Here is an 11,927-nt window from a genome sequence, read left to right on the forward strand (position 1 = left end):
ATACCATAAGCCATATTTTGTTGTTCCTTGCAAATACCGGAATATCTTCTTTACTGCACATTCATGATTTTCTTTAGGCTTACTTTGATATCTTGAAACAATACTTACTGCATTCATAATATTAGATCTAGTCTGAGTTAGATATAACAGACCACCAATCATAGATTTATACCTTGTCGAATTTACCGGTGAAGTATCCTTGATAGATAATTTATCACTTGTAGCCATAGGAGTACTTACCGGTTTGGAATTCTCTATACCAAACTTTTTCACCAATTCCCTCAGATACTTAGTTTGACAAATACAAATGCCTTTATCAGTTTGAGTAATCTGCAAACCTAAGAAAAATTTCATCTCACCAATCATGGACATTTCAAATTCATTTTTCATGTTGTTAGCAAATTCCATGCACATTTTATCTTCTCCTCCAAAAATGATATCATCAACAAATACTTCAATAATTAAAATATCATTATCAGTGATCTTATAATATAGATTACTATCAGCACTGCCTTTAGTAAAACCAAGCTTCAAAAGATATTTATCCAACCTTGCATACCCAGCTCTAGGAGCTTGTTTCAAACCATATAAAGTTTTCTTCAATCTACAAACCATGTCTTTGTCATCTGTCAGTGAAAATCCATCAGGTTGCTCAATGCAAACTTCTTCCTCAAGCTCACCATTCAAAAATGCACATTTGACATCCATTTGATAAACCTTATAGTTCTTATAAGCTGCATAGGCAAGAAATAGTCTAGCAACTTCAATTCTAGCTACAGGTGCAAATGTCTCACCATAATCAATTCCTTCCATTTTAGAATATCCTTTACAAACCAATCTAGCCTTGTTCCTTATAACTTGACCATTATTTTTAGGCCGAGAAACTAAAGACCAAGTTTCATTCTTCTCTATTTGATCTAATTCATCTTCCATAGCCTTTAACCAATGTTTATCCTTACAAGCATCAATAATAGTTGCTGGTTCAACTTGAGAAATAAGACATACCTCTTCATTTGCCAGTTTTCTTCTTGTCATTACTCCCTTGTTCCTATCTCCAATAATTTGATCTTCAGAATGATTTAATCTTACATACCTTGGAGTCTTTTGAACTTGAGGTTCACCACTCTGATCGTCAGTCACAGTTGAATTTTCTGATTGTGCTGGTGTAACTGTTTCAGCTTCCTGTACCGGTTGAGGTATTGCTGGGTCAGTTACAATCATTTCCACTATCGGTTCCCTATCATATGATATATAATTATTTATGTATTGTTCATCCACTTTCACATTAGCACTTTCCATAGTTTTCTGTACTCTTTTGTTATAACATCTATATGCTTTGCTCTGAATTGAATAACCAAGAAATATCCTTGCATCACATCTAGGATCAAACTTTCCAACTCAATCATCTTTTTTGATATATCATTTACTTCCAAAATTTTTGAAATACTTAATAGTAAGTGTATGTCCAAACCATAGTTCATAAGGGGTCTTACCGGTTTCACCTTTAATGTGAACTCTGTTCAGTGTGTAGATTGTTGTACTCACTGCTTCTCTCCAGTAGATATGAGGCAATTTGGCTTCTATCATCATAGATCTAGCTGCATCCAAAATGGTTTTGTTATTTCTTTCAACTACTCCATTTTGCTGAGGAGTCCTAGGTGCAGATAACTATCTCCTTATTCCATTTGTCTCACAATAACTGTTAAATTCATGAGAAGTGAACTCACCGCCATGATATGATCTTAGACATTTGATTTTCAATCCAGTTTCTGTTTCAACCTTCGCTTTAAAGATCTTGAATTTCTCAAAAGCTTCAGACTTCTCCCTCAGAAAAGTCACCCACATCATTCTAGAATAGTCATCAATAATCAACATGAAATACCTATCACCTTGAAAGCTTCTAATCCTTGCTGGACCACATAAGCCAGTGTGAATCAAATCAAGTACATTATTAGATTTATCGTGTATTCTCTTATAAGAACTTCTGACTTGCTTACCCAATTGGCATTCCTTACATACCAGATTATGAGGCTTCATAATCTTAGGTATATCTCTGACTACCTTAGTTGAACTGATCTTAACCATACAATCAAAATTAACATGACACAACCTCTTATGCCATAGCCAACTCTCATCAATATGAGCAATCAAGCATGTCTTATTACTAGTGTTCAAGTGAAAGATATTACTTCCTGTTTGAATACCAGTTGCAATCTCCAAACCAGTTTTGTTAATGATTTTGCATTTTCTATCCTTAAACTGAAGTTGAAAACCCTTATCAACTAATTAACCAACACTCAAAAGATTATGCCTTAAACCTTCTACATAATAGACATTATTATTGTTATGCTTGCCATCCAAAGAAATAATACCTCTACCTTTGATCATACATGCCTTGTCATCTCCAAATATGGCTTGACCACCATTGTATTCTTGCAGGGACATAAATTTCCTTTTATCTCCAGTCATATGATGTGACCATCCACTATCAATTACCCATTCATCCTTATCTTCATCTTTTGCTGCCAGGGCCTTCTCTTCATTTTTGATAGCCGGTTCTGGTTCATCTTCCTTCAAATCATAGAACACCCATTCCTTTCCATTTCTAGATCCACTAGCTGAGTCTTTTGGCAGTTCATCTCCAGAGTCATCAGTTACTCCTTCCTCATCTGCTATGTAGCAATGCTTGTTTTTCTTGAATCTATATCTGTTTGGGTTAGGCTTAAAAGTTTTCTTAACTCTTTCCTCAAACCTTGCATTCCTTTTAGGACATCTAAATGCAAAATGACCAATCTTATTACATGCAAAACATTTAAAAGGTGTTTTTCCTTCATACTTACTTTCAGTTGGACCTTTAGGTACTCTTCTAGCAAATAAGGCTTCAAGTTGTTCAAGCTCTTCATCTTCTTTCCTCATGTCTTCCAATTCTTTTGCATATAGGGATCTCCAATCACTTTTGTCGGTAGATGTTGATGATGATGCATGAAAAGAAGGTTCAAACTTTACAACTTCAGAGGATCCAAATTCTTCAAGCACAAAAGCAGATAATTTCCCAATCAGAATGTCTTTGTTGATTGAAGTGTTTGCCATTGTTCTTAACTCATTAATTGCAGTTGCCTTCATCTTGTAAGCCGGTGGAAGGGCTCTCAAGACTTTGGAAACTATTTCATCTTCACTTAGAAATCTTCCACAATATTGAATTCCCATAACAATCTCATTTACTCTTTCCATAAACACAACAATTCTTTCATTTTCTTCCATTTTCAAGTTTTCATACGTTACCCGGTAACCATCAAGTTTAGCAATTTTGACAGTAGGGTCACCTTCATTCAGAGTTTGCAATTCGTCCCATATAACCTTAGCCGATGATTTGTCAGTCAATCCCATGATCTGTTGATCAGTAAGTGCACACAAGAGGGCTTCTCTAGCTCTGTAATCATTTTCAATATTCTCGTCCAGGTCTGCATGAGCAGGATTGCCGGATGTTGGATCATAAGGTGTGTATCATTTCTCAGTGATCTCTCAAATATCCTTGCCAAGACATCTAAGATGAGTCTCCATTCGAATTTTCCATATCCCATAATTTGTTCCATCGAGCTTAGGGATTTCTCTTCTAAAGATAGTTGTCGGTGGATTAGAAGTGTTAGCTTCCATAGGATCTACCTCAAGCAGTTAATCTTCTGCAAAAGAGGACCAAAGCTCTGATACCAATTGTTAGGATAATCGGTGAACAACTGAGAGGGGGGGGGGGTTGAATCAGTTGTTAACAGATTATAACTTTTAATTCACAATACAACCTTAAACAAATTGAGTACCAGTACAAACAAATGTCGGTAGGAACAGATACTAGTAAACAATAATTAATCAGATAATCAATGCAAAGCAATCATACCACATAACACCATGATTTGTATGTGGAAAACCTAGAGAGAGAAAAACCATGGTGGGAAGCCTACCCACAGTCAGATGATACTTTTGTAGAAAGTATGTGTTACAATGAGGGGCCTACACTTGCAGGAAGGCACACTTCCTAGAGCGTACTGCTCATTACAAAAGAGTCTCACTGACTATATAGAGGCTACAACTTTCTCAAGACAAATGGACAACAATCCACTAGAGTGAACTGTTGGAAATAACATCTACGATGCCTGATTACAGTCCCGGTTAAGCTCAATGCTGGAGGACTAAATCCTCTTCTTAAACCAATCTGATCCCCAATGATTGATTAACTCCTCTGCCTGAATGATATTACAATATTCGCATATTACATTCCTTGACCATGACCTTTTCAATAACCGTGATACTTTACAAAGAGTTTCTACCTTTTATTTATACAAACCCTAAGGCCTAAACCAATTAGGTTGGCCACCTAATAATATCATTACTGTGAGAGTTGAAAAATACAACACCACAAAAGCCCAAATGATCTCTGCAAGATAAATAAACCTGTTACAAGGAGAAGCAAGGAAGCAACAAAGAAAAATCAAATACACGGAAAAATGCTCAAAAAGATGAGAGTTCAATATTCACAAAAAAGTGTAATGTAATTAAATAATACAAAGAAAAAAATCAACCTCTAATAGGTCAAGAAACCCTAAAAGGGAAAACCTAGGCTTGCACATAATAATTAATAAAATAAATAAATTATTATGCACCTAATGTTAGCTTAAGTGTAAAAGAGATAAAGGGAACTTAAATAATTAAACAAATGTTGTTTAATTAATCAAGTAAACACCTGATTACTCTAACACCCCCCCTTAAGCTAGACTTAGGGAGAAGCTGAAACCTAGAACAACTACTGAAAGCAAGAAAGATGGGTCCCGACAACAAAGCCTGATCAGGTACCCAAATACAACCAAATCTCTATGAACTGGAGAAATAGAGAAAACCACGTGGGAAAAAACTCTACTCCAAACAAAGATGGAAAGGCAAGAAGAACACCACTGAAGCAGGAAATAGTTGCAAACACTGTCGAAGAGTAATTGCTGATCTGAAGAACCTCCACTGAAATAGAACATGACCAGGTAGAGAAGACTGTAATCTACATGAGTGCCCTCAAATGACACTACTCGATTCAAATGGCAAACAAAGGCAAACAACCGAACTCGAAGATACAAATAGCAAGAGAAACCAAAGCCTGAAGAGCTGATCAATCGAACCATGGAAGCAATAGAAACAACATGACAAACCTCCCCATAATGTTAAAAAGGGAGAGAGACATGTACACTGAAAAGAACGACCAACAAGAGTTGCAGGACAAAGAACCAGGAATATCGAAGATGCAGAGAAAGTACATAGTCTCATGGAAGGAACACTCACTTGACACACATCATGAGGCTAATGTTGTGGAAGAAACACTCACAAGACAAAGGTAGATGGCAAACAAAAGGCAAACATCAACCCTCCCATGACATTTTATAAGTAGTGCATGTACAATAAGGCACAAGATGTGCAAGATCCCAAGTAAACAATGCATGATGACACTTTATCTCAGTGCGTTTGTATAAAAAGGCTATAATGATAAGAAGATTGGAAATAGAAAGAACAACTAAAACCGAGACATCCTACTCAGAGAAAGAGATCCCAGGACCTGAAACATCTAAGATATTTACCATAGTGTTGAAAAACAAAAAATTGAATAAAATATTCCTGAAGCAGAATCAGGAAAGAAAACTCATATGACTAGAAAGTGCACAGAACAAGCTTTCCAACTATATAAAGTTTTTGAAAAATGGAGTTCGGATGCTCATTCTATGGAGGAAAAGGAGAAAACCTGGTAGAGCATCAGCGGACGAAGCACATTGAGCTTCACATGCATTTTATCCGCTAGTTGATTCAAGATGGTTCTCTCATTTTGGAGTACATTCCCATTGTTGAGCAAGTTGCATACATCTTCACAAAACCTTTTGCATTGCCGCACTATCTTTAGTTGCGCTCTATGCTTGGGGTGTAGGAAGTTGTCCTTGGGGGGTCTTTATGAGGCCTTCCTTACTTCTTATTTCTTTCAGCATGTTCTTTTATCTCTTTTTGGAGAGGATTTTTTTCCCACTGGGGTGTGGAAAGACCAAGACAGACACATAGTGCATTCACTTGATCCTTTCGAAACTTTGGGGTCATTTTCAGTTTTTTGCCTCTGCTTTCTACTCCACCATGGATGGCTTGGGTGCTCATTTCACCATGCTTACCTTTGATGTGTTTTGTGAGCGTTTGTCTCGTGAGTAGTTTCACCTTTCTCAGCTAGACATGCTCTCAGGGTCCAAGAACAAAGTATTTGTTGCTCAGTCCTCTAAGGAGAAACAAAAGTAGAAACCGAAGCCAAAGAAGAATTTTGCAAGTAGTGAGCATTCCTCCAAGCCAACTCCTAAGTCTGATTCTAAACCACCATTTCCTCCGAAACATGAGAAATCTTCATAGTCTGGTGAGTCTTCCTCCAACACTAAGAAGAAATCAGGAGATACTTGCAGTTATTGTGGCAAGGAAGGACATCCAGTTTCTAGGTGTTGGAAATGATTAGAGGCTTTAGAGGGAGCCATGCAGCAACATCACATTGATGAATACTAAGAGGGGGGGGGGTTAATTAGTATACCCAAAAACTTAAACAAACTCTTAAGAAGTTTAACTAGAGACCGGTGTAGTAGATTAAACAATAAACCGGTTAAAACACAAACAAGCCAAATAGCAAATAAAGCATTCACCCACAGAAGCACAATCACCATAACACAAGATGTTTTGACGTGGAAACCTAAATGGGAAAAACCACAGTGAGTAAAACTCACAAGTCAACTATATGTAGAATACTAACCAGACCGGTTAAGGCCTTACAACATTCTTCACCAAAACAGATCCTATTAGGAATCCAGATCTCTGTTAGGAGATAAGTCCTATTAAAGACTACCCTGTTAGAGGATTTTAGATCCACAACTGTGAACCACCTTGTTAGAGGATTTACAATAGGCTTGGCTGGGCCTACCCGGTTAAGGGTTTCAGACTTGTCGAAGATATTAGTAATCAACAAGTGAATGATCTAGACAGTAGCACAAGATGCTTGATTAGATCCTTGACAACTCTCTGTTAATGCATTCCAACATTACTTCAGTCTTCTATATTTTGCACTCTCAATCTCTGTCGTGAGATACCTTTTCTCACACAGACCTAATCTTCTCTCCAACACTCGCAGACACATTTGGTAACATGGCACAAAAACACCGCCAAAGTGTCGGTGGATGATAACTCATCACACATTATAATTATACTGGTTTAACACAATATACCGATTATCGGTTAACAAATGAAGACTGGAAAACTGGAACATAATGTTCCGATCAAAAGATTAACTGTCGCTCGGGGTCTTCGTTCCGCTTGAGGTTTTCATACCGCTTGGGGTCTTCGGTCATGCTTTGACCAGTAAGCATCTTCTGCAAAACACCGATAGTCTTCAACAAACAAAGACTACACATTTAATGACATACAATACCGGTTGGAACAACTACCGGTTGAGAATAACTCATACATCAAATAAGTGTATGTCCATCAATGACAATCACAATTAAACATTATCAAAATACCAAAAATCTCCCCCTTTGGCATTGATGACAACACTTAGGAAAATTTTGACATCTAAGTGTTTACAAAACAAAAACAGATGCCATAATCAAATTTACCCCCCCTAAGCATATACACTACTCCCTTTGCAAAAATTACAAGTATGTGCATGAAATTTTAATACTTACCAAAATTTTAATATACACTACTCCCCCTTTGCCAACAATGACAAAGTAATGCAAAATATTCCCTTTTTTCATAATATAAAAACATAGTATACGTTCATGACAATAAAAAGTAAAACTTCTCAAAAAGAAATTTAAAGTTTTGCATAAAATTCTTCATGTCTAAAGACCATGAATCAAGAAGTGAGGCAGCAATTTCACTCTTGGTCTTCATTTGGAAGGCTAATTCTTCCATTGCATCGATGGTTCTCATCTCCTGTGTCATAGTATTAGCCTCCAAGTTCAGGAAGCACTTCTGAAGAACCTGCAATTTTGGTAATAGAAGCAACTGGAGCTCTTGCAGATCTCGAGTCCGATTGCAGATCTCTAAGTCAAGCTTTGCAACCTGATGCTGGTGAGTATGAACAGTCTATCCATATACTGTGAACAGATCATATGGTAATTTGAAGTTGCCGATATACTTCTATAACTCTGATTGGAATTGAGTCTTCTATTTCAGAGCATCTTCACAAAATAGGTGAGGTTGACAGATTTTACTCAAGAGTAGGTTACCTTCACCCATAGTTGAACTTATATTATCTTTTTGCTTAAGCAGTTTTGCCCTGTCTTCATCCATTTGCTTTACTAAGGCAACTTTGAGTGCCTTTTCATGGTTTTTCTTTACAGTGGCCTGGGCAACATCTTCCAAACATTGTACCTGATCATCCACTACTGTGCAAAGAAGTTTGAGCTTGGCCAGCGAGGAATCGATACTGGGGAGGTTAGTACCGAGGATTAGATTGGATAGAGTGTCAACAACAAATTGAATGACATCATGTTCTTTCTTTTTCCTCAGTTCTTCCAATCTCTCCTATGCTAGTTGAATGCTCCGCAGTAGCTCAGTCTCATCAACCAATTGAGTTAGACAGGCAAGAGTCAAATCGGTGGGACCGGTGGGATCAACCTGCTTGGCTTGATATTCGATTGCCTTAGGAGTCTGTCCTCCTTCCTTTTCCTTGATCTCTACTTGTCTTTTCTTCTCCTCTTCTTCTTTTTCTTGGGCTACCTTGGCAGCTTTCAATTTCTCCTCTTCCACTCTCCTCTTCTCTTCTTCCTTCTTCTTCTCTTCTTCCTTCCTCTTCTTCTCTTCTTCCTTCTTCTTCTCCTCTTGTCTCGCTTTCTCCGCTTGCTCTTTCTCTTGTTTTTCTTTCTTCGCTTTCTCTTTTCCCTGTTTCTCTTTCTCCGCTTTCCCATCCTTTGCTTTCTCCATTCTCTCCTTTTTAGCTTTCTCCTTATCTGGAGTAATATCCTCAATATCTAGCTCATCAACATAAATGGGGTCATTTTTTTCTACTATTCTTTCACCCAGACTGTACAGGTTGTTTGATCCTGATTCCAAAGAGGTCCTATTTTGACGAGATGTTCAGTTTGATGAGTGCCTCCCTACAGTGGATACCCTGTCTCCCGTGTCTACTCCTTTGCCTACTCCTCCCACTGTATCTCTTCAGGATTATTTTGTGGATGATTTTGATGATTCTGCTGATGATCCACCATCCCCACCTCCACCTGCTCCACCTCAGATTCCCAAGTGGGCTCGCTTTACTGTTGAGGCGATAGGCTCTATGGCTAGTGATCCTTCAGATACTCGTGGCACCCGTTATCATATTGTGGGTTCTAATCTTTTGAGTCATGTCATTTCAGATGATCCTCAGAAGTTTTCAGAGGCTGCATGGCACCCTGAGTGGGATTGTTCTATGGAGGAGGAGTATTCTTCTTTGATGAGGAATAATATTTGGGATCTTTGTCCTCTTTCTAAGGACAGAAAGATGGTTAGGTGCCACTGGTTGTATCGCACTAAGTATGTTGCTGATGGTTCGATTGATAAGTACAAAGCACGTTTTGTTGCGAAGGGTTTCTCATAGGTTGAGGGTATTGATTACTCTGAGACATTTGCCCCTGTCGCCAAGATGAACTCTATTCGCTTTGTACTCTCCCTTGCAGCTTCTAGGGGATGACTCGTTTTTCTGATGGATGTGAAGAGTGATTTCTTGCATGGGGACCTGTAGGAGGAAATCTATATGGAGCAGCCTCAGGGATTTGTGCAGGACAATTCTTTGGTTCGCAGACTTCGACGTTCATTGTATGGTCTCAAACAGGCCCCTCGGGCTTGGTATGAGAGGATGGACTCTTTCTTGCTCTCCACTGGTTTCACCCACTATCATTTTGATCACATAGTGTATATTCAGCTTCTTGAGGGTGAGATCTCGATTCTTGTGCTATATGTTGATGATCTTCTCATCACAGGTAGCTCATCCTCTATGATTCAACATGTTCAACAAGCTTTGATGGACCAGTTTGAGATGACAGATCTCAGTCTTCTACACTATTTTCTTGGTCTTCAGATGATTCAGTCTTCTGATGGGATCTACATTTACTAGCAGAAGTATGCTCTTGACATGTTTTAGCGCTTTGGCATGCTTGATTGCAAGCCTGCTCCCACTCCTTTTCAGTCAGGGGTTGTTTTGATTACTACTTGCTCCACTCCTTCAGTAGATTCTACACTTTACAGGCAGTTTGTTGTACCTGATGCACACTCGTCTTGATCTTTCCTTTGCGGTTGGCCTTGTCTCTCGATTATCCCATGATCCTCATGAGAGTCATTGGAAAGTTTCCAAACGTATTTTGTGGTACATTCGGGGCACTATTTCTCATGGCATTCACTACACATCAGGGGAACCTCACATTGTTGGCTACATTGACTCAGATTGGGCTGGTGATATCACTGATCGGAAGTTTACTTCTGGCTTTGTTTTTGTCTTGGCTCTGGTCCTATCACATGGTCTTGCAAGAAGTAGACTTCTCATGCATTATCATCTACAAAGGCTGAGTACCGACCCGCGGTGCTTGCTAGTCAGGAGATCTTATGGCTTCTACAGTTGATGACTGAGTTTGGTTTTCCTCCTGATAGTCTCACTATTCTCTGGTGTGACAATCAGAGTGCTATTCATATTTCTCGCAACCTAGTAGAGCATCAGCAGACGAAGCACATTGAGCTTCACTTGCATTTTACCCGCTAGTTGATTCAGGATGGTTCTCTCATTTTGGGGTACATTCCCACTGCTGAGTAGGTTGCAGACATATTCACGAAACCTTTTGCATCGCCACACTATCTTCAGTTGCTCTTTATACTTGGGGTGCAAAAAGTTGTCCTTGGGGGGTCTTTAGGAGACCTTCCTTCCTTCTTATTTCTTTCAGCATGTTCTTTTATCTCTTTTTGGAGAGAAGTTTTTTCCCACTAGGTTTTCTCCTTTTTCTCCGTTTCATAGAGATTTCATTGTATCTGGGTATCTGATCAGGCCTTGTTGCCGGGACCCATCTTTCCTGCTTTCTATAGTTGTTCTAGGTTTTAGCTTCTCCCTAAGTCTAGCTTAAGAGGGGTGTTAGAGTAATTGGGTCTTTACTTAATTAATTAAACAACATTTATTTAAATTAATTAAGTTCCCTTTATCTCTTTTACACATAAGCTAACATTAGGTGCATAATAATTAATTCTTTTATTAATTATTATGTGCAAGCCTAGGGTTTTCCCCTTTAGGGTTTATTGACCTATTAAAGGTTAATTATTTTCTTTGTATCATTATCACATTACACATTTTTGTGAATATTGAGCTCTCATCTTTTTTAGCATATTTCTGTGTATTTGGTTTTTTAATTGTTGCTTCCTTGCTTCTCCTTGTAATAGGTTTATTTCAACTTGCAGAGATCATTTGGGCTCTTGTGGTGTTGTATTTCTCAACTCTCGGAGAAGCAAGGAAGCAACAAAAAAGACCAAATACACAGAAATATGCTTAAAAAGATGAGAACTCAATATTCATAAAAATGTGTAATGTGATCAATAATAAAAAGAAAAGAAAATTAACCTCTAATAAGTCAAGAAACCCTAAAAGGGAAAACCTAGGCTTGCACATAATAATTAATAAAAGAATTAATTATTATGCACTTAATGTTAGCTTAAGTGTAAAAGAGATAACGGGAACTTAAATAATTAAACAAATGTTGTTTAATTAATCAAGTAAAGCCCTGATTACTTTAACCCCCCCCCCCCTTAAGCTAGACTTAGGGAGAAGCTAAAACCTAAAACAACTACTGAAAATAGGAAAAATGGGTCATGACAACAAGGCCTGATCAGGTACCCAAATACAACCAAATCTCTATAAACTG

The sequence above is a fragment of the Cryptomeria japonica genome, chromosome 6 (assembly GCF_030272615.1).
Source record: "Cryptomeria japonica chromosome 6, Sugi_1.0, whole genome shotgun sequence".
Taxonomy (NCBI): domain Eukaryota; kingdom Viridiplantae; phylum Streptophyta; class Pinopsida; order Cupressales; family Cupressaceae; genus Cryptomeria; species Cryptomeria japonica.